General features: G+C 37.1%; 1 protein-coding gene and 1 non-coding gene across 51 annotated transcripts in view; one reads left to right on the plus strand and one right to left on the minus strand.

Annotated features, from left to right (window-relative positions):
* CHL1 (cell adhesion molecule L1 like) overlaps window positions 1–22,536 on the plus strand; it is a 229,453-nt gene that overhangs the window by 103,898 nt on the left and 103,019 nt on the right. The gene's annotated exons all lie outside the window — the stretch shown is intronic.
* LOC146397402 (U6 spliceosomal RNA) lies at window positions 304–409 on the minus strand. The gene has a single exon (XR_014825344.1). It is a non-coding gene; the product is annotated as a U6 spliceosomal RNA (small nuclear RNA).

Here is a 22,536-nt window from a genome sequence, read left to right on the forward strand (position 1 = left end):
GTTTTAAAATTATTGCTTTTTGCCATTATCTTTTAGTCAGGAGAAAAAAGTGTCTAATAAATATATATATATATAATATCTTTTATACTTTACTGATGCTCTTTATTTTCTTGTGTAAATTCAGGTTAACATCTAGTGTCCTTTGATTTCAGCATGAAGGAGTCACAAGCTTTCTTGCAAGGAAGATCTATCAATGAATTCTTATTATCTGGGAATGTCACACTTTCTTAATTTTTAAGAATCATTTTGATGGCCATTTAGCTTTTGGTTGGCCGTCAGCATGTTGAATATGTCATCCCACTGAAAAATGCCAAAGTCTTCATAAATTTGTGTGTCACCCTTACTTGGGGCCATGGTAATCTTCTCTGTATCATTTCATTTTCAGGATATGTGCTGCTAAAGCATGCACTGTGAATCCCTCTGTACTATAGCAGAAATGAAGAAGGCTTGCCAGAAGCTATTTCAACTCCCCTTTTTTTTTTTTTTGCACCTGCAGCATGATTGTATTTGAGCTGCAGCTGTGGTAATGCCAGATCCTAAACCCACTGCACTGGGCTGGAAATCATACCGGCATCTCAGCAGCCACCTGAACTGCTGCAGAGACAACAGATCCTTAACCCACTGTACCACAGTGGGAACTCCTACACCCTATCTTTATATAAATCCTGCCTTGCTATTTCTAATCCAATCTATAGGTCATGCTCAGTAAAATATAGCACCTCCAAAGGAACAACATTTTTAATTTTCTGTCCAGGGATCTAAGTAAAATCCACTGTTTGGCAATCTGTTTGCTAAAAGCCTCTGCTCAAACTCCTTAGACCCCAGTTTTCTCCCTCATCATATGAAGAAGCAGTCTATCTACATAATTAATATATTACTCACTTGACACAGTGATTCTTAGGGAAGAAAGACACATGCCTTTCACTTGAAGAGGACATTCTTATGCTTTCTTCATAGGACACTTAATTAAAAACTGGTGACCAGTTCTCACTTAGAGCCAATCTCTGGAAGTATCATTAGTATTTAATGCCAGAATGACTGTTACAGTCTCTCATATGTGTTTTTATGCATTCCAATATTTTACTGTTAAAAAGAACAAGTTCTGTGGAGACACAATAAGGTAGTAGCAAGAATATAAACGTCCTGCCATTAGCAATCACATATAGTTTATTTTAGTTCTACATAAAGTATTGTGACTGCTATAGTTTGGTTTGTGTATGCATATACCAATCTATGCGCTACCTCTTCATCCATCCATATAACCTGCAATCCATCCATCTAGCATGTCAACTCTCCATTAGTCAGTCTGTTTGTAATTCATTTATAACATTTTTTTCTTCACAGGAATTCAGCTTGATGCTAGCTTATAGTAGTTGTCCAATAAATAATAAGTTAAATTCCAATGAGGGTTAGAGTATAGTGTAAAGCATGGGCATTCTTAAAATAGGAAGGTGGTTAATTCTTCATTGTAAGGACTATCTTGTGTAATATTGATGCTTAGCAGCAGCATCCCCTGGCTTCCCAGTATATTCCAGTGTTATGCTCCCAGTTGTGGTAACTAAAAACATCTCCAGATACTGTGAAATTTCCTGTGGAGGAAAAGAAAAAATCCCTTCCCATCCTTCTCCCCACTCAGTTGAGAACCACTGGCACAAAAGGCATTATTTGTTCTTTTATCATTATATACAAGTTTTTAAAAATCACTATTTAATAATGACTGAGGGTAGGGCATTTATTGGATGAATAAATATGTTTCATATGTGTTTCTCAGGTATCCACTCTCACTCATTGAATCATACATCAAGCATCATTCAACAAGAATTTATTGTATACCTCTTATGTGCCAAGTACTTTGCTAAGTAGTGAGGATACGTTAGTGGAATATGAGTCCCTGTCCTTGTGTGGCTTACTGGCTTTGGTTAGAACCAGGGTATGGGGAACTTAACAAAAGATACTAATGGTAGATGTTTTGTTGATAATAAAGGAGGGAGTTGTGAGGGAATGATGAATAACATTAGATTAGTGAACTGAGGACTCTCAGAGGTGACATTTCACGTGAGACCTGAGTAGTACCAGGACAGCAAAGTGAAGATGTGAATGAATTATTCATTCATGTAGACTGACTTCTTATGTATTCAAGGTGTATATTAGGAGTGTAAAGGGACAATCATTTGTTGGCATATTGACTTGTCTATACATGTGAGGCGCTTTGGGATGTTTGTATGGAAATCATTAGGAACTGTTCCAAACTAATTGGAAAAATCTGTTTAAATTTTAAATGAAGGTATATAATCCTACTAATGTAAAGGTATTCACTCTTATGACAAAGCCATGAAAACTGGACCATTAGAGAGAGTATGTGAGATAGGCAGGCCTTAAAACATCCTCTATGACAAGAACTAGAAATTATTCAGAGAACATGACAAATAGGATTCCCACCTTCATGACATTATCTATCACTGGAGAGATGGGAGTGAATAGAGATAAGTACTAAAAGAAAATCCTGGCCTGGATATATTTACAAGAAAGCAGAGAATGAATGTTTATCTTTAACAACTTCTCTAACCTCATTAGACCCTAAAACATTAATCAGACATCCCTAATTTTTCTTTAAATTTGAATGGGACTAAGGTACGCATTTTTAAAGTAGGAATGACTTTGAATAAACTGGATTGTATTCTAGATAAGTATGTGTCATTATAATAGAAAACTACCAACTTTTGAGTATGTGGATCCATTCATCACATCGTTGGTGTAGGTAATGAAGTTAAGTATAAAGTAGCACAGAATCTATCCTGTCATTCTTTGACCATCGCCATAATATAGTCTGATTTATATGTGCATGTTTTCTGTACCAATAGAAATCCCAGATAAACCTTTTGGCATATGCTTCCTTTTTACAAGCAGGTTTATCTTTTGGAAGTAAAGCTGTTTGCAAGTCTGATTGAATTATTAATTAGAGTAATGATTTCATTATCACATCCTAACCTTTCATGCCAGATGCTGGATCAGGTCAAAACTGGAGATGCCAGTCAAGCGTCTTGATGAAATGTTAAATTCTATGAAAGAAACACAGAGACTACAAGGAAAGATGGTTCTTATTTGAGGCAGACGTCATTCCAGCTGGGTGATTTGAGCATTTCAGTGAAATCTAAAGTCCCTCCCACTGTTTTCCTCTACAAATTCATTGGCATGTAAAAGTAGTATCACTAGGGAAACCAAAGTATATTTTTATATTTCAATTAAGTAACTGAGTACAAAATTCAGTATTATCAGAATAAACGTGATTGGATGAATAAAGGGAGCCAGAGAAGATAATCATTTCAATTCTTTGCTTAATCTTTCTTTCTAGCCTAGTAGTTAAAAATCACAAGTCTGACAGGTCCAGCTGTGCTGCAGGGTATAAGCCCAACTCCTCCACAGCTGTGTGATCATAGGGTCTAAATAATTTGTCTGGCTCAGTTTACTCGATGCAAAATGGAGATAACACTTCTTCTTGAGCTGTGAAGATTAAATGAAATATTATACATAGCATGCATATAACATAGCTAAGGAGTATTCAATAATAGCTTTATTGTTACCAATTTGTTTCCTCCAGAAATGACTTAACAACAACAGAAACCCCAGCTTGTTGGGTTTTTTGGTATGTTTGTTCATTTGTTTGTTTTGCTTTTGTGGTCACTCTTAATTATGAACCTATGTGGATCTGTAATGAGGCTTGAGGTAGGAAGAAAAAATGGTTGCAGAATTTACCTTGTGGCACAATTGTTTAAGGATACGGCATTGTGACTGCAAAAGCTTGGTCACTGCGGTGGCGTGAGTTTGAACCCTGGCCTGGGAACGTCCATGTGCCATAGGCATGGCCCCAAAATAAATAAAAATAAAATTTTGAGAGTTCCCATTGTAGCTCAGGAGGTTTAAAACCTGACATAGTGTCCTTGAGGATGCTGGTTTGATCCCTGGCCTCACTCAGTGGTTTAAGGATCCTGCATTGCTACAAGTTATGGCATAGTTTGCAGATATGACTTGAATGTGGTATTGCTGTGACTGTGGTGTAGGCCTGCAGCTGCAGCTCTGATTAGACTTTTGTCCCAGGAATTTCTACCTGCCACAGGTCCAGCTGTAAAAAAAAAATATATATATATATATATATATATATATATTTTTAGTAGTTACAGTGAGAGGGATGAGTGTTTCCAGACTTGAGATGACTTTTATTTAGTTTTCTCCATTATGTTTCTCTCAATCATTTTTTTTCTCCTTCCAGTTTCATAATTGAACATAATGTCAGCAACAAATGAACAAAATTAACAGCAAACAAAATTAACTTTTTTAATTCAAAAAGTTCGTTACCCATGGAGTGTCCGTCGTGGCGCAGTGGTTAACAAATCCGATTAGGAACGATGAGGTTGCGGGTTCGGTCCCTGCCCTTGCTCAGTGGGTTAACGATCCGGCGTTGCCGTGAGCTGTGGTGTAGGTTGCAGACGCGGCTCCGATCCTGCCTTGCTGTGGCTCTGGCATAGGCTGGCGGCTACAGCTCTGATTCGACCCCTAGCCTGGGAACCTCCATATGCCAAGGGAGTGGCCCAAGAAATAGCAAAAAAAAAAAAGGTTCATTACCCCTAGTTTCATAATTCTGGGTCAATGATAGAGATATCTAAGGAGACCTCCTTTAAGCCCCCTAAGATGCCCGTGCCCACCCTGTTCTCAGTTACATCACCCAGTTTGTCTCTATCATGACACTTATCATGACTATGAATATTTTCATTTGTATTTCTCATTTTCATCATTGAAATATAAATTCTTTTTTTTTCTTTATATAATGATTTTTTTCCCCATTATATCTAGTTTACAGTGTTCTGTCAATTTCCCACTGTACAGCATGGTGACCCAGTTACGCATACATGTATACATTCTTTTTTCTCACATTCTCATGTACCATCATAAGTGACTAGACATAGTTCCCAGTGCTACATAGCAGGATCTCCTTGCTAATCCCTCCAAAGGCAATAGTCTGCATCTATTAACCCCAAGCTCTCAATATGAATTTCTAATCGGTCAGTAATAAAGTCTGCTTTTTTTGTCACTCTGTCTCTGGATGCTAGATCTGTGCCTGACACACATAGGCACTTAATATATACTACATATTGAAGATCTTTTCCTGCAAACCCTGATTGCCACTTGGTAGACTTATATCTTGGATCGTTTTCTCACCATCTCTAGTACAGACTTGTGCTGAGTCATTAAAGGCATGCAGCCTTGTACTTATTTGTTGCAATAAAAGTGTGCTTTGGGGAAGGTAAGAGAGACACTTCTTGGCAATCTTAGAATCTATTCTAAAATGTCTCCTGTAGAGATTATAAATGTTAGCCTTTGATTTGATATAATTAGTCCTTTAGGTTGTATTTACAATACATGGAATTACCTAGATTTAATAAGAAACTGTTTAATTTACTTAGAGTATCCTTTTATCTTAATGTGCCTCCAAGTGCCAAGATAAACTAAAAAGAATATATTATTATCTCTGTTCTGGTAGAACATAAATATATTTATTTTACTGGAATCCTTTAGCTAGCTAGCTTCACTTTACTTTGGTTCTTACTGAATTAATTCCTTGTCAGAATACAGGACAGAACAAAGCTAAACTAAGGTGACTAAGTCAATACACTTTGTACAATTAGTATATTTTCCACCAGAAAGTTCATCACTACTTGAAGATTGAGCCTTCATTTTCTGTTAGAGAGTGTTGGGTAATATAGTATCTTCTCTCCCTAACTGAAATCATATTAAGTTCTTAAAAATTTTAGGTGCCAAACACGTATCCAATTTACATACACAATTTATATACAAACGTAGATAATTTACATACACACATATACAGCTTACAATATAGCCATAAGGTAATTAGCAATTAGTTACTGTTTGCTGCTAATGAAGTCAAGGTTACAGATTTACTGTTCCTCTGAGACTATTTTTTGGCCCAGTTCCACTGCCACAGATTTTACTCTGACCCCTGGACTGCTGTTTCAGAAATGCTGTTTGTCACCAGAGGGGGTTGTGTTGGAGGATATGAATGGTTCCCTTCCCAACCCCCCACATCTACTGGTCAAGGCTCTCAGCATTTTCCTGACAAATGGCATGTGGGGTTGAGGGTGGGGGGAAGTATATTCCATTTTTGCATTCTCTATGTGTCAGGCTTTGTTCACAGGAGAGGACCTTAAAGTTTTTTTATTTTAAAATCACCAGGACCATTAACACAATCTTTATAGAGAAAAGACAGATTATTAAAAAGAGCTTGGGACAAGATTAATTGTGAAAGTATTTTGTAATACTTAGATTTCCCCATTCCAATTTTTTGAATACCTTTAATCAATATCTCTTATATTGAAACATGATGAAATGACACTGTGAAGTGTGATTTAGGGAAAAATGTGTGAACTGGAAGCCTAGAATTAAAGCAAAAAAAAAATGTATACAAAAATATACATACATAGCTTTATTTATTTATTGCTTTTTAGAGCCGCACCTACAGATTATGGAAGTTCCCAGGCTAGGGGTTGAATCAGAGCTACAGCTGCTGGCTTACGCCACAGCCACGGCAACGTGGAATCTGAGCCACATCTGCAGCCTATACCACAGCTCACTGCAACGGCAGATCCTTAACCCACTGAGCAAGGCCAAGATTGAACCCGCATTCTCATGGATCCTAGTCAGGTTTGTTAACTGCTGAGCCACCAAGGGAACTCCTACATACATATCTATATTTAGACATCATTTATTTTGCTTTAATTTCTTGGTCTTTTTAAGAAACATTTATTTTCATTTAAAAAAGAATTGTGGAACAAATGTTCATGCAATAATTGGGAGATTAAAAATTCACTTGCTTCAAACTTCATTTCTTTCTACCTGAAAGACATGAAGATTTGATAGTATACTTAATATTGTGAATGTAATTACAAATAATAGGTTACGTAATCCTTGGTTTTTTTGTTTCATCCTTTGTTTTAGATTAAGAAAGTGGTTTTATTTGCAAACTAATTAAAAATATGAGACGTTATAAAAATCTAACAACCAATAACATTTACAGCTGAGTCTCATGATTTATGGTAGTTTTATTCTATAAAGTAGCCAAAACTACTGATGGAATCCTGAACCACTGTTCCTAGGGGAAACACAGGGTTAAGTATCTTAGAGCTTCTGATCACATTTTCATTAACTAATCAATATATAACCTCATTGTATGTATGTTTTTGTTTAAAGATACATTATTTGATATACAGTGTTGATTTATTAACATTGAACTCAGAGACAACACTGTAACCCATTCTTCAATGAAATGTATGTAATACATACATTTTTCCCTGAAAAGCCTGTCACGGCCTCCTTGCACTTAGGAACATGAGGTAGCACTTGAGCACTGCACTTTTCAATAAGTGAGCCACTTTATATAGTGCAATCACCAACAAAAAGCATAAAAATGAGAAAAACTAAATAGACCGTGAAAAGGACACTTATTTACAGTTTAACAACTGAAGCCACAAGGCAGAGAGTCACCTTGTTCAAGGCAGCTGGAAACACTTGTGTCAGGCAACTCAGATTTTTTGATGCTCTGTACATGTTTGTGAATAGCCACAAAAATGCTGGGGCTACACATAAATTTTAGTAATTAGGTTAATTGGCAGTATAGAATATGCAAATAGTAAGGGCCAACTGTACATGCTTTTTATGTTAGAAAAGAGAAAATTAGTTCCCCTTAGTCACTTAATAAGCCTGTGAAAGACTTTGGTTTAAGATATCCTTCCATCTCTTGGTTCCTGATTAGCTTAATTGAGTGATAAATTCTAATTAGCCATCCCTGACGAATATAATTTAGAAAGGAGCTGTGTCTTCATCAGTCTCACCTTCCATCCCCATCTGTATTCCTGGAGTATAATAGGCATTCAATTAATGCTTAAAGGAGTGCATGAACTCCTTCCCTCATTTTTACAAGGAACTTTGTAGAACTGATGTAAACATCAAATGCCAGTAAGGTGAGTAAAGCTATAACCACACACAAAAATGTTAACTCTGGTGACAATTTTAACAAAGTGGTAATTTGTATCCCAATTAATTTATAAGTGGTACTATAAAGTTTTACGCATTCATATAAGACATTGCTGTAAAACAGGGATTGCTTGTTTAATACATATGATTAAATATAATAATGAACTAGTGGCTCCCTTAATGCAAGAGCAGGAGTAAATATTGGATAACAAAAGAAACAATGTTAATCTTGCAGTTAACAGAAGGGAGGACTTTTGAATCTTGAAATGATTTATCCACTGAAAACATAAATGTAAACTTAGAAAAGTATCAGAAACATCAGCCTAATTCTGTGTCCTTATTTTTATGAGACTGTTCTACCTGTATCTTTTCACTTTTGTAGTCACTTGCAAAACAAACTGAATATTTAAAATATACAATTTTCTTCATGTTGATCTTCGTTTTATTTTTTATTCTTTCTTCCTCAGAGGGCATTAAATATTTCAGCACTGGAAAGAAGACTTTTCACTCTAGCCATCCACCTGGCTTTGTTATAATAGTGTTAAGGGCCAGTGATAAAAATATCCAAAATAAATAACTAGGTTACTGAAACACTCAATAAATTTTTTAACACTAGTGTTTTCAATTAATAATAAATGATTATTTGTGAAAAAGATTCTTAAAGGATAAATTTTTCTTATATTTGGAAAAAAATTATCCATATTTGCACTGGCTAATGCTTTTTCAAAATGATTATCAGCAAACATAATGAGCCTTGGACCAGTCCAGTAACTTTGCTAACATATGTCTGCTGAAGGATTTTTAACATCCTGCTGACTGTGCTAGTCCTGTAGAGCTTCACAGCAGGAAAATTGTCTCGTAGCTCAGCTTATGAAATCTTTACATATTTTGAAATACTCCTTCTGAGGCAGGATTTAAACTTAGCTTTGAATCCAAGTTCTTATTTTGATTATTAGTGTTAAACAGGAGAAAGAAAAGCTGACCATGTTTCATCTTGCATTTTTCATAAATGTTAAAACTATCTGTTATTTGTGTATCATTCTTTATTGTGTTTTCTGCTGTGTACAAGCTCTGGAAATGATAAAGGTATTCTTATAAATTCACGATCCAGAAATGCTGACTCTGTCATGTCCTGTAAACATATATAAATGATAGACATACCATTTTCATTAAGGATGCTTTGAGTTAGGACTATAAAAGCTTGTGTTGTTACTGCAAACAGGAAAATATTGCTTGAATAACTCCTAATGTCTGAGGGGTTTTTGTGATATGTGCACATTTTGAATTAAAGTTTTACTTGCCTCTACTCTATACTTATTTATTGCTATTTAACTTATGAATGCAGAGTCATCTTTTTTATTCACTCAGTACATCCTTTAAAAACAGTTCTTTCCTAAATACAGAATTTTATGTTAGAAGCATTGTCTACAGCACTACAGTGAAAATTAATGTAGCCAACAAAATTAGTATGTTTGATTCACCATATTCTAGTATGCAAATCTTGTTGGAGGAAAAAAAAATTGATGTTCTTACCTAAATAAAGTACCAATGCTTTTTAATGATTTTTATCAACCTGATTTATGGGCTTATGGTAAGACCCAATAAGTTTTTATTGATCTGTTGTTTGGATATAAATATGAGATAGAGCACAATACTTTAGTTTATAAAACAAATACTGTCTTTCCTTTAAATAATGAACTGCTAAGCCATTATAGAAGTTTAGAAATGCTGAGTTAGAGGCTCTAAAAGGAAACTTGATTATCTAGAAAAGAAATAGATTGGGCATCTAAACTAGTTCAATCTTTCTCCCTGTGCTTTTTTTTTTTTCTTTAAAGAAAAAAAAAAAAAGGCAGACGTAGAACAAAAACTAAAAAGTGTGAAATAGTTATTGAGAAATCAATGGTCAGACAGGACTTTTTTTTTTTTCCATCTTCTAGAAGTGACTTTTATTTATTTATTTATTTATTTTTTCCCCTGTACAGCATAGGGACCAAGTTACACATACATGTATACATACTTTTTCCTCCCGTTGTTGTGTTGCGATGTAAGTATCTGACAGTTCTCAATGCTACACAGCAGGATTTCATTGTAAATCCATTCCATAAGCAATAGCTTACATCCACTAACCCCAAGCTCCCAATCCCTCCCACTCCGTCCCTCTCCCCCTGCCCCGGGCAGCCACAAGTCTATTCTCCAAGTCTATGATTTCCTTTTCTGTGGAAAGGTTCATTTGTGCTGTATATTAGATTCCAGTTATAAGTGATATCATATGGTACTTACCTTTCTCTTTCTGACTCAGTTCACTCAGTATGAGAGTCTCTAGTTCCATCCAAGTTGCTGCAAATGGCATTATTTTGCTCTTTTTAATGGCTGAGTAGGATTCCATTGTGTATACATATCACATTGTCCTAATCCAATCATCTGTTGATGGATATTTGGATTGTTTCCATGTCTTGGCTATTGTGAATAGTGCTGCAGTGAACATACGTGTGCATGTATCTTTTTTAAGGAAAGTTCCAGACAGGACATGTTTTAATGTTTGGTGATATACTGGCTAATCCCCTTCATTTTTCACCTCTGTGCTCCTGTCAGAGGTTCCAAATGATGATCCTGAGCCCTCTGACTTGAAGGTGTCATCATATTCATATGTGTGTGTTATGTTGTGCTTTGTAACCTTTTGACAGGGAAAGGCTATACAAGATTCTTAGCAACAATCACTAGAATCACGGAGGTGATTTTTGGGATCACTGACTTAACTACAAAAAGGAATTTATTAGAACTCTTATTACCCACATTAATAATATTTAACTACATGTGCTTAGGAAGAAAAACCTAGGGTTACCTTTTTTGGACTCATACTCTAACAAAAATGACCCAAACCAAATCATACCAAGATTCATTATGATGTATTTGGCATCTAAGAGAAATCCTTCCATTTTCTTTTTCTTTTATTCTTGGTTATTATTACTGGATTTTGAAAGGTAGTCATTCACTAAATCCTTAAAAATAATATTTTTTTAAAAAAACTTCAATTTATTGGAGTTCCCATTGTGGCTCAGTGGATTAAGAACCCAACAGAGTATCCATGAGGATGTGGGTTCGATCTCTGGCTTCAAACCAGGAGGCTAAGAATCCATCTTTGCTACAAGCTGCATCATAGGTCACAGATATGGCTCAGCTCTGATGTTGTCATGGCTGTGGCATAGGCTGGCAGCTGTAGCTCTGTTTTGATCCCTAGCCCAGGAGCTCCCATATTCCACAGGTATGGCTATAAAAAAGGCAAAAAAATTCAATTTATTGAAATTAAAACCAAAAAACTCCCAGTTTACTAGTTTTTTTTTGCATATTGTCCATGTTTATTTCTATAAGGATTTTTTTTTTTTAAGATTCTACATATAGGAAAGAAGACAAGGTATTTATCTTTCTCTGTCTAAATTATTTCATCTAGTCTTATGCTCTTGCGGTCCATCTGTGTTGTCATGAAAGGCAAGATTTCGTTCTTTTTATGGCTGAATAATATTCCATTGTGTATATATACATACTTCCTTATCTGTACATTCATTGATGGACACTTGGGTTGTTTCCATATCTTGGCTATTGTAAATAATCCAGCAGTGAACCATGGAGGGGGAGCCAGGTTTTTCTAAATATAAAATTAATATATTAGTAACAGTACACCAGATGAAAATAATACTTAACATAATTATTGTTTGATTCACCACATCCCAGGATGGACTACATCTTGACCTTTAGAAGTGAGGCTGACCAGAATTCAGCTTTGATACTACTCACAGTGAAAATGCATGACAACATGTGCCTAACTGGCATGGAGTTAATGTCATTAACTTAATACTAGTTATCAATTTAATAGAATGCTTACCGTATGCTGGACACTATAGTGCTGTTGTAAGATATTTTAGATTACTCATTATTGTAATTAGATTTATTCAACTGATAATGTATACATAGATGGAGCTTTGACCCTTTTCCCCTCTTCCCTTCCTTTTTTTTTTCTTTTTAGTGGAAAAACAAAATTTAGCTAAGTAAACTTTGAAGATCTAATTGGTTTTAGTGAATAATTCATGAATCATGCAGCATTCCATCTATGGAGTAAAGGAGAGATCCTTAGGTTTATGGAAAAGGGAAAGATGTTTAAAGGCAAGACAAAGGAGTCATAAAAAATAAGATTTCAGGCTGAGGTCACTTCCCTATAGGGGATGGGAGGGGTCTGTGTGGCAAATTACCTCATCTTCCTTCAGGCCATGGAGAGAGCTCTGTGATGGAATTTTCTGGTGTGATTCTGACCAGAAAATTCCTAACTGACCAGTTTCTGGGTAAGTTTGGAGCTGTAGTTAGGTTAGGTAGTGTGGCCTAGCTTAAGTGACTCCACTTTGGACCTGTGCATATTCTTTTTTTTTTTTTAAACAATTTTTCCTTAGGTGTTGTAGCTATAAATGATTCCACCAAATTATTTCTGGTTGTAAGGCTCACTTTTCCTTCTAGTTCCTATTCCAACAGGGTTTACAGGGAGAGTTGGACTTCACATTTCTTGAGAGAGCCAATAAGGCTAAGGATCTGGTTACCATATCAGAAAGGCTAGGGAGGAGTTCCTGTTGTGACGCAGTAGTTAACGAATCCAACTAGGAACCATGAGGTTGTGGGTTCAGTCTCTGGCCTTGCTCAGTGGGTTAATAATCTGATCTGACATTTCCGTGAGTTGTGGTGTAGGTCGCAGACGCTGCTCGGATCCCGCCTTGCTGTGGCTCTGGCATAGGCTGGCAGCTACGGTTCCGATTCGACCCCTAGCCTGGGAACCTCCATATGCCGTGGGAGTGGCCCAAGAAACAGCAAAAAGACCAAAAAAAAAAAAAAAAAAAAAAAAGAAAAGAAAAAAAGGCTAGGGAAAAGTCAGAGCATCCAATGTTTAAATGCAAGCGTTTGTAGTGCCTCCAAAACAGCTGCTTAAACGTTACTTGCCCTTTGACTAATGAGCAAAAGCATTAAATGGGACTTACATGTATAAGGCTTAAAAATAACACCACTGACAATGACAAAAAGCATGTTAAAGAGTAACACGAGTCATGTTAAGAAAGAGTTCATGGATGCAGAATGATCAGATGTTTTGTTCTTTGCAAGTGCCTGTGAGGAAAAATAATTTTTCCTTACCCTCTAGGTTCTTGGTTGAGACACCCTCTGTAATGAAATAGATTAAGAGGAGGAAAACAAACAGAAATTCAGTAACTTGTGTATGTCTTGTATATATGGGAGGTGGGCAGGAAAACTGAGTAACTCTCTGAAACAGCACCAGCTATCCCCTTAAAAACCTTCTTCAGCAAAGACAAAAGAAAGGCATTGGGGGATAGGAGAGGAGGCCACTGAAAGGAGTTTGTTAGGAAAAAGCACGATGAGCAAGGCTAAGTTAAGCTAGTATGATGATTCAAGTCATTGTCTTCTCCATAAGTAAGAGTTTTACAGATTGGAGTCTTCCTTCTCTTCCTGGTCCAGAGAGGGAGATACCATTAAAAATGGAGGTTTCCATCATAAATAAAAATACCGTAAATATTTCTCACGAAAGAGTAACTTCAGTTTTCAAAACTTCTCCTATTTGCTGTTTCTTAAAAATAAATAGCCTAAAATAATCCTTATGCCAAAGTGGATTGCTTTGGACTGGCAAATTCAGCTCCCCATCAGAAGTCAGTCCTTTTTTTCCTGTTCTGCATCTTCCATCTCTACTAGGGTCCCTAAATAAAAGCATAAAAGAAAATGTTGGCCCTTTTTTAAGACAATGAGAAATCAGTTCTCTGCCTCTGGATATGTAATTTGATTTGGAAATATTATAATGTCAATTAAATTAAAGAAAAGCCACAGTCAGTCATTTCTTTGCTTTATCAGCCTTTTTCATGTGCTTAGAAATCACCCATAAGCTAAAGATTAGGCACCCTAAGCACAATAATCTGTTAAAGATTATTAACACATGAAGTTTTTCTGGAACTTTCCTTGCTTGCTCTAATCTCTGATCAATATGTCCTTTTTACCAAGTACTGTTATTCTAGGCAATTTCTAAGCACATGAAAAAGGCTGATAAAGCAAGGCAATGACTGTCTGTGGCTTTTCTCTTGTACTTCCTTTACTGCTAACTCTTTGCTATTTAAGGAATGGCAGACTGCTTATCTAGTGAAGAGATGTGCTCTACTGATCCCAGGCTTATGTGTTAAGCAGTGACTGTAAAGTAGATTTGCATAGTCATCTGCTTACTTGATTTGAGAAGATGGAGCCATAGCATGCCTCTTACCAGGGGGAGGAAGGGTGGCACTCGCAATCACAGCACAGGCTCTTGCCAAAGAAATACTCTAATTTCCATCCGTTTCTCCAACTTTTATGTCATGGGTGGGGTGAGGAGGTTAGGCCCCTTCTTAGTGAATGCTATCATATTCATATGATAGATATGTATCTATCATATTCTTTGGAATGTAGTTCTTGAGTCTCTGCATATCCACTGAAATTTCTATTTTAGCAACCAATTATGTACTTAATTATTTAATTGGTAAAAACTTGCTTGGTTTTTCTCCAAACTGGAAACTATACCTGCCCTATCACTGAGTTCAGACCTCTACTTTAATATATTGCAAGTGATAAGAACTGAACTCATGTTAGGTAATACAAAATGTTAATTAATACAAATATGGAATTTATTATTTTATATATGAAAATATAAATGGGTCTGGCCATACAGATGCTGGTACTAGGATTCAAATGCTTTCACCTCTCTCTTATATCTGTCTATTCTCTTAGTGTCCATTCCAATTTTTTTTTTTAATTGACCTCTCCATGAGTATAGAATCAGTGTCCTTCTGATCCAATGATTTGATAGATTCATGACCAAGGAGGAAAAGAGGCTCTGGAAATTCTCAGGGAATCACTTTCATTGTTCACACTTGGGCCACACATTCACCCATCACAGTGACTTGGAGAGGGTAAATGTTGTGGATGCCCTGCCTTAGACCTTGAGCTCAAACTGTGGCTGAAATTCAGCCTTTGTCTACCAGGGCCAAACAGAAATGTGGAGACAAATTTTGTGTGTAGGAGAAAATGATAGCTTTTAGTGCCTTAAAGACTGTATCCTTCTTTTGGGAAAAATTGCAGGAGTTTTAGAGTAAAAAGGAGAAAAATGGAATTCTGGTTGGGTCGAGGGCAAATACGCAGTCTTCTTTCTTGGGGAAAACCTTAGGCATTGAAGCTGGAATCAGGAAACCATGGTGGCAGTCTTCTGGGTTATTGCCTAGAATAACAGTACTTGGTAAAAGGACATATTGATCAGAGATTAGAACAAGGAAGGAAAGTTCCAGAAAAACTTCATGAGTTAATAATCTTTAACCCACAGGCAATTGTGCCCAGGGTGACTAATCTTTAGCTCGTGGGTGATTGTGTTTAGCCAGAGAGAACACAGTTCTCCAGTTAAGCCAGGGAGAAGCACAAGAAGGACTCTAAGCTATTCAATTTTAAAGTATTCGTTTCTAAAAGAAGCTTAAGGAATAAAACTTTTCTCTTTAGTGTATACTTTTCTCTTAAGGAATAAAACATTTCTCTTAAGTGATACTTTTCTCTTAAGTGTATAAAATGCCTATGCCATTCTATGTATCCCTTGTGAGGGAACCAGGATCCTACCCCAAGGCTGTACTATTGTTGCTTGACTATTCCTCCTTTTCTTTGCATCTCCTTCCTTCCGTGATCAACAACTGTCTGAATCTGGAACTCCTGAATCCTTCTGAATCTGAATCCTTTGGAACTCAGGGAGGGTTATGGAGGCTGAATGAGGCCCATTTCCTAAAAATAAGAAATATGGGACACAAAAAAGGCTTTCGTGCCCGGGAGCCCCACAGGTATTGTTTGGTTACAATACCTGGGACATAATAGGTGGAAAGTTATTTATTTATTTTTTTAAAGAAAGAGGGAGGATGTAGACACATAAAAACTGCTCATCATCTCATGAAGAAAAAATACTGTAAGGGGGAAATATAGATTTAAATCAGAGCAGACTTAAACCAATGTACATAGGAATTTTTTAGGTTTGTTAAAATATGTATACCTATAATGACATCAGAAAAGTGCCTTGTGAAGATGGGGATGGGATGAATGATGGAAGCATGGGAAGGAGAAAATGTGCACTGAGGAAGAACAGAAAGAGGTGTGGGCAATCCTGAGGTTAAGTGAGGAGGGCATAGATGGGAGAGGTACCAAGTTAAAGGACTAGAACAGAGACCTGGTTAGAGGATAGGGAGATTAATATGAGAGAAATAGACAAAGGTAATGAGAGAAAAGGACCAGAGTTTGACAAAGGGGAAGAGAAGGGATCAAAAAGGCTATCTGTGGTAAGAAAATTAAAGTGATTAAAGTAATATTATTGTTGTTGTTGTCATAAACATCATCATCTTTGCATTTGCTCTTTTTTGCCAAGTAGAACATTTTCACATTATTAGGACGCATATTGTACTTTGGGAATTGTGGATAACATTGATTTCATATTTGTAAAATGCCTTTCAATGCAGTATATACCAGTGTAACAATATCACTTCTTGACTATCGCTATTTTTAATTGGTGGAAGAGAGAACACTCTATATTTCATAATCCTACAATGTTTCAGACACTGTGAAGGAAGAACAAAGCTACATCCTGTCATTGCTGAATGGCATGCATTCGAGCAGTTCTTGTTCTGATAGAACACTTCAAATATCATTTGGCTGTTACTTCTCCCTGGGTTTGCTTTGTATCCCATGGAGACCATCTGACCTTAAGCTTTTGTTAGCTTCAAAGAAAGCTCTGTTCTTACCTTCTCTCCATGGGACTGAAGAAACAGACCCTTGGTTAACAACAGGAAACCAAATTGATTTTAATATTGTGAATTCTTTACTCTGATGCAGGAAATATTATCTGGACCATCTCAGTCGGGTAGTGATTACAGAGCTGTATTAGACTCCAGAATACAACCTGACTCTATAGGTCGGGTATGGCTCTAAGTTCCAGCGGTAGAGTGTATTAGATGGCCCACTTGATAATCACAGGGATTATGTTAATAGGCTCCTGCATAGACTTGTTGCTACTGAGTGTATACCTCCAAACTTTGCTGTTCAGTGGTTATAACTCCGACTATCAGGAACAGTCTATCAGCATATGAATATTGATTGGATATATCCATTGAAATGTCAGAATTTCAGTCCATTATGTTAAATAGACATTCTTTGTTTAAGAAGTATATATTGGAAGGTGAGATAATACAGAGAGTCGAATGATCTGACACAAGATATAGCTTGACTAATAATTTTCTCTAACATTTGTATATATTTGTTAATTTAAAAAAAAAACAACAGTTTTGAGGCGGACTTTTATATACCAAGGAATTTACTCTTTCAAGTGTAAAATTTAGTGGTTTTCAATACATTCACAGAGTTCTGCATCCATCAACATTAATTCCAGAATATTTTCATCTCCACAAAAAGAAGCTTTGTACTTATTAGCAATTACCCCTCGTCCCCCACCCCCCTTCCAAGTTCCTGGCAACTATTCATCTTATTTCTTTCTATATGGATTTAAATATTCTGACATTTCATGTAAGTGGAATTATTCAGCACTCATACAATATAATGGCCTTTTTTGTCTGTTTTCACTTAGCATGAAATTTTCAAGGTTTATGCTTTGTTTTCACTAATAATTTTAAGGATGCAGGCAATCACAAGGCACAGGTGCAGCTGTATGTAAAACTGGGCCTCTGGAGGTCACAGGCTTCTTCCTGCACCTTGTGATTACCTGAGGGAGATGTGCTTGACCTCCAGGGAAGTTTCCAAGTCCTTTCTTGCTGCCTGAGGGCATACATGAGCCTCAAGTTTCATGTAGGAGGTCTCTAAGTGATATTAACTATTCTCATTACTTGTACAAAGCAGTATTTGGGTCATAAAAATCTCTATTTTATGAGTTCCCTGATGGCTCAGTGGCTTAAAGATCTGATATTGTCACTGCTGTGGCTCAGGTCACTGCTGTGGTGCAGGTGTGATCCTGCCTGGGAACTTCCACATGACACAAATGTGGCCAAAAAAAATATCCATTTTATGTCCAGATAATAACATAGTTTTTTTTTGATAGACTATGCCTCATTAACCTTAGATTCCAGGTTGTTTACCACAGGCAATGGTAAACAGTATTCCTCTAGGACTTTCTCACTAGTCAGTGCCATGAACTTACTTGCCAGGAAGTCTGTCTTTATGATGTTTAGCTGGGCATTTGATTGGGTCCCCTTACTTATTTTTGAGAGGTGATCCCTTGATAAAGGAAGATAATGAATGGCTGACCTGCTGATTAACTATATTTTTCCTAATTTTTTTCTTGGTGATATGAGGAGATATTAGTAAAACAGTCTCTGCTCTCAAACATTTTTACAGTCTAAGGACAGGACCACAAAACTAACACTGCAGAGAATGAATCTAAAACCCTAAACATGGTGCATGGCACAGAAAAAGTTTCTCAGTATGATACGATCACAGTTTCCTCAGTCGTTGTCTCACCCTAACAAAGCGTTGGAACAGTGAACATTTACAAATTTATTAAAGCAAAAGTACATTTTCAGAGAGGAAGAGAGGACTCACGTATGTGCTGGTGAAAAAAGAGGTCCCAACTCACTCCGAAATAGTCTTTATACCCCACGGTGTGACCTGAGACCCAAATTTGTCTGGTTGGTCTTGGACAAGATACTTTATTTGCACAGGGAACAGGTTATATGGTGGCAGGGTGAGGAATGGGTGACATTCCTTCTCTAGCAGCGATTGAACCGACCAGGGTGATCAAGGTAGGGGAAGGGGCATTACAATGAGACCTGGCCAGAGGCTTTTAGGTTTAATCTCCTTGAAGGGGACTTGAAGCCTATAATAAGTAGATGGTAATATTTTATAAAGTAGAATAAACAGTGCAATGATGAAGTGCTTTAACATGGTTAAATACTATGAGAAGGGTGAAGTCTTAGTGGTAATGTAATTAGTATACATTTGAAGTTTACTCAATCTGCTGACATTTATTGAATGATTTCTCATGTGCCAGACACTATAGGAGGATAAATAAGACAGAATTCCTAGTGCCCATAAGATTTCAGTTTTGGGGAAAACATAGCCAGGTAAATAAAAAACACATTGAAACAATATACTAAGTAAAACAAGTCAAGGACAAATACTGTTATTACTTAGATGTGTACATTCTCACTTAACTGGAGAACGTAAAAAAGCCAACCTCACAGGAATCAAGAATAGAAGGGGGCTGAGGTGTGGGTGCAATGGGGAGATATTGGTCAAGGGTACAAACTTCCAATTTTAGGGCCAGTAAGCTCTGGGGATATAATGGAAAGCATGGTGATTATAGTTTAATAATTCTGTACTGTATACTTGTAAGTTTAAAGACTAGATCTTAGGTGTTAACACCCAACAAAAATTGGAGTTGTTGAAAATCATGTTATGATAAGGCTGCTTTAAAAGTCTATTGGTTAGCTTTCAGGAGAGCATAAAACTTGGTCTCCAGAAGTGCAAAATCAATATACAAGTTAAATCTTGAGGAATGAGTAAGCAGTTACCAGGTAAAGCAGGAAGATAAAAGGTTTTTCAGAGGGAGGGAGTGAAATAGGCAAAGCCTAAGGGGACATAACACAAAGAGCTATAAGTACTTACCAATGGTTCCCTCTTGGGTGTTGGTGGGAGAAAATGATGAATAAGTAAATCAGGGTCAGATGAAAAATGATGCCAAAAAGAATAAATTATAATAGAAATAACTAACTTTGCTGCCAATTTTTGAGAACTTACTGTGTTCTAGGTACAACATGAGGTACAAATGTTGCATCATTGAATGCTCATAGCATATTCAGAGGACATAATATCTTGATTTTATAAATGACAATCTAGTCCAACAGATAATTAGAATGGTTTTACTGAAAACACATTCTCTTAGCACATAACTATGTTAACTCACATAGGCTTGGAGCTTTGCACATTGTACTAACCTGATGGAGAAGGCAATGAAACCATATCAGCAACAGTGGATGGCTTCAAGGCAGTCATTAGTCCCCATCTATAGTTTACATTGGTGTGCCTCTGCAAACACCCTCAATAACACAGAAGCCTATGATTTAGTGAGCTTACTTGGAAATATGGTATGAAAACTCCACTCCCACTCAACTTATCCTTCCATCCAGGTTGCAGCTCCTGACCCCATTTAATACAAAGTGTTTAACCACCTCTACTGTGAAGATGTCAGTGCAGGAATGACAAGATAGTTACTGGGTTTTAGAAAGATAAATTGATCAAGAATTGGAAGAAAAATAATGGAAGCTTAGAGAATATGGGGTTAGAGGAAGTTGCTAGAAACCTGCTGTAATAGAACAGCAATGAAGAATCTAGAGAGACAATCATAGATCAATTGAAAGAAACTAAAACTAGTAAGATTTGTTGAGGGAAACTCAAGCTTTTAGCTTTAATCATGGTGGGCATTGGGGGTGATGGTAATGCTGCTGAGGTGGAAATTGCCATAAGGGGAAAATAAATGTACCTCTGCATTTGCTGAGTTTGAGGAATTTTGAGGTTTGCATCTTTCAGAGGTAGATAACTTATAGCCAGGCAGGAGTGTGATCTGAAGCAGAATTGCTAGGGAAGAAGGAGTGAATCTCAGTGACAAGTTTTAGTTTACTTTCAAGTTGTGAAGGGTTAAGCCCATACAGTGGCAAGGACTGAATTGTTCTTGCTGTAATAAGTTTATGGTCTAGTGAGACAGAGACATACTATCAACTCTCATGCTAATAGATGTCTATTCCCTGATTTGTATATCTGTTCTGATGGGAAAAGTCTGGCTTCTAGAGGAAAAATAACAATGTCACTAAAGCCTGTGATATAGGAAGGCTTTGTAAGTAAATAAAGCTGGGTTGAGAACTTGATTTCAGAGACAGCAGTTGAATGATGGCTTGAAGCAAAAATTTAATTCTCTGCTCAAGAATTGAACCTGGGCAGCCTGGGTGAAGACCAGGAATCCTAGCCACTAAACCAACTAGAGGCTAAAAACAGAATTGCCCTGATTGTTGTCCCCTGTTGAAAGCAAGAATGCTTCAAGGAGGCAAAGATTATAAAAGCAGATACAATGTTTATTGTTAGAAACACTGTACAATATGTGGGAGAGCACATAGAGAGATAGTCTGTTTATCTAAGGCTGAAGCAAAGCAGTAATACACACCCAAAGGAGGAGTGCCGGTACAGACTTTGTCCTGAATGAGAAGTCCACCAGAGAGGTGATTTAAATCTCTTATATAGGACAGTTCTTCCAGGTATTTGTTATCTTTTGGCCGGTTATGTTGTTTTATTTTTCGCACTTGACCAGACCCAGGGCCCTCCCCAATCTTCGTGTGCATCTTTTGGCTAAGATGGATTTGAGAGCAAAGGGTTTGCAGATAGTAATCATGACTCAGAGCCTGGCATCCTCTCCCTTTCTGATCTAGAGGGGTTTCTCTGCACATGTGTAGTTGGGGGTCTCCCTGATCCTGAGGATGGGAAGTATGTGACCACATATTCTTTTATCCAAGCAGGGCTTAGCACCTCTTTTGATCCTGTCATTACCACTGTTTAACAAGTTCAGGGAAGACAAGTACCAATTATTTGCCTTGTGCCTGTTGTTATTTCTGTCTTCAAGTATAGACAAGTGGATGGTTGTAAATGTTTATCTCAGAGCCCCCATCTCCTGCCTCAGGAAGTATAAACAAGAGGCCAGTTGTCAATGTCTATCCTAGAGCCCGTCTTTCTCCTGCCTCAAACTGAAAGATAAGGAGTTGTCTTTACAAAAGGAGATGGAAGGGAAGGGTGCTCCAGGTGGAGGGAGGTGCTTGTGGCAGGAGATAGTTGGGAGTATTTGGGAAGTTGTGAATAAGAGAGTGAGCAGTGGGAGGTGTGTGTAGGATCCAAAACCTTCTAAACCTGGTAGCAAGGAAGGCTGTTACCTGTTTCCTAAGAGTGAGGTGTAATTTAAGGTTTTGCTTTCTAAAGATCATTAACTTTGATCTTTATCCAGATAATACAAGCCAGATAGGGAGTACTGAGGAACAAGAGCAATAATAGAAACGACCCATCATCTCCCTAGAGGGTTTGCAATAGGGGATGGCTGAGTGTCCACAGCTTTTTCCATATGCACGAATATGCACAGCCGCTTTATCTACTGCCTTGTATCACTTTGTGTCACCATATAACAATCTTGTATCACCCAGTGCTTCAGATGAGATGACAGGTGATACTTCTGTGGAGAAACTAGATTATTCCAGCTATACCAATCCCCCACCAAAAAACAAAACAAACAAACAAAAAACAACCCCCCCCCCCCCAAATCAGCAGACTGTAGAAGGACACTGTTGTTGCTGCTAAGAAAATTGATGGCCAGCCTGCTAGCTGCAACCTCCAACCCAGGAAACAAATAAAAGTGACTTGTTAGAG

This window comes from Sus scrofa, chromosome 13, assembly GCF_054392235.1.
Source record: "Sus scrofa isolate SSC_HxYL_T2T_F1_AM1 chromosome 13, Sscrofa_HxYL_maternal_Yorkshire_Landrace_v2.0, whole genome shotgun sequence".
Classification (NCBI taxonomy): Eukaryota; Metazoa; Chordata; class Mammalia; order Artiodactyla; family Suidae; genus Sus; species Sus scrofa.